Source organism: Tupaia chinensis, unplaced genomic scaffold, assembly GCF_000334495.1.
Source record: "Tupaia chinensis unplaced genomic scaffold, TupChi_1.0 Scaffold000199_1, whole genome shotgun sequence".
In the NCBI taxonomy this organism is placed as follows: Eukaryota; Metazoa; Chordata; class Mammalia; order Scandentia; family Tupaiidae; genus Tupaia; species Tupaia belangeri.
In genome coordinates, this window is record NW_006159674.1 from 867,884 (window position 1) to 869,964 (window position 2,081).

Genomic DNA, 2,081 nt, shown 5'->3' on the forward strand with positions numbered 1-2,081 from the left:
CTTCTCTCTTTCTCTCTCTCTCTCTCTCTCTCTCTCTCTCTCTTTCTCTCTCTCTCATGCATACACACATGCTATCATGAATAAATATAAATAAAAACTTGCAAAAAAAAAGTTTCTAAAAAAAGATACAAGGGGCAGACCAGCAGGTGGCAATGGTGGTTAAGACACTAGATTCCTACAGGCCAACCATAACTTGAGTCCCAGACCTAATGGATTGCTTTCTCACTTTCTCTTTCTCTCTCTCTCTCTCTTCTCTCTCCTCTCTCTTCTCTCCTCTCTCCTCTCTCTCTTCTCTCTCTGGTGAGCACATGTGCCTTATAGCAAATTTTAAAAATAATAATGTAATAAATTGTTTTAAAAGATACAAGAAACATTCTGGGCACATGGAAATATCCTATTCATTAACTGGCATGATAGAAACACAGACAGTGGGAACCAGCAGATGGCATAATGATTATGTCACTAGACTCCCACGTAGTTGACTGCAGTTTGAGTCTCAGACCCAGTCACTTAAAACTCATGCCAGGAGCATGTGCGTGCATACCCAAAATCCTGAGAGGAGGAGGGATTGCAGCATGGCCCAGAAATCAGCACAGGGAGTGGTTTCTCACTTTCTATATTGCTGTCTTTCTGTCTCTCTGGTAAGCACATGTGCCCTACAGCAAAAATATCTAAAAAGAAAAAAAGAAACCAGACATTGAACTGCACTTACATGTATAAACTGTATTACATGTAAACAATAATAATCGTAATAATAGTATGATGATGGCTATGTCTAGAACAAACAACACTCACCTTGATTAGTGGATCTTATTACCAATCCCTAAGCTTAAAATTCTGTTCTATGGGACAATTTACTGGTGAACTAAACCTGTAAAATCACTGTTAGTCATCTTTAATAAGAATTACATGGGCCCCCAGGTAGCATGGTGGTTAAGGGTGCTGGACCCTCACATGGCCAACTGTGGTTTGAGTCCCAGACCTGGAGGCTTGCTTTCTTACTTTCTCTCTCTCTCTTTCTTTTTTTCTCACTCTGTCCCACTCCGGTCAAATTAAAATACATACAGAAATAAAAATAATTATTTAAAATAAAAAATAAGAATTACACATATTTTTCAATAAAATAGTAATATACTCGGATAAATGAAGTCTATTTAGTTATTTCTTCATAGCCGAAGAGGAAAAAAGGATCCACTTCAGGAGAAAAATTGAGAATATAGTTTGTAAACTAGGATTTCCTGAGCACAGTTTCTTTGCTACCTATTACAGACCAGAGAAGGCAAACTGTGGGATGCAATTCAGAGTTGGCCTACAGAAATATTTCATAGAAGCCACACACTCTTGGCTGGTACCATGTTCAATTTTTTAAATTATCTGCTAAGATCTAAAACTTGGAAGTGTTTTCAGATGCCCAGGGATCACAGGTGCTGGAGCGGAGCTTTGGATTGCACATTTGGAGGCCATAGCAGCAAAGGATGAGTGGAACGCTAGGAAGGGTGCTGGGTCTGAAAAACAACACTATGTTTTAACAGGTCTTTTTCCTCTTAAAGTTTAGAACCTCCAGAGAGAATATCATCTGTGCTGCCAGTGGCATAGTAGTCAGCACCACAAGACCAAACTGTTTTGTTTTGATCCCTTTGTGCAGCAGATTCAGTAGATATTGAGGAATATGTTAACCCTAATAGTATTCGGATGTTTGGCTATAGTTCCCTTAGATCCCTTAGACCCATCTAAAATCACAGTGAATGGAGATTGAGGAGCAGAGAGATGAGATAAAAGAAAAAAAAAAGAAAACAGAGAGAGACAAAACAAAAACAACAACAACAAAAAAAAAACGGAATAAGAAGGAAAAATTTTTAAAAAGCAAAAATTAGAAAACCGTGCAGCATATGAGCATGCCCTGTGCAATCACTAGTTCTCAAGAGCCATGGAGGAGTCTTCTTCTGAAGGCCTGCCCCTTGCCTCTCCTGGGTGGGAGGAGGAACGAGGATTATTAACAAGATAAAGGAGGGGCTGAAAGCCAGGAAAATAACTTAAAAATTTTTTAAAAGGAAAAATTACCAAAAAATGAGAAGACAGAG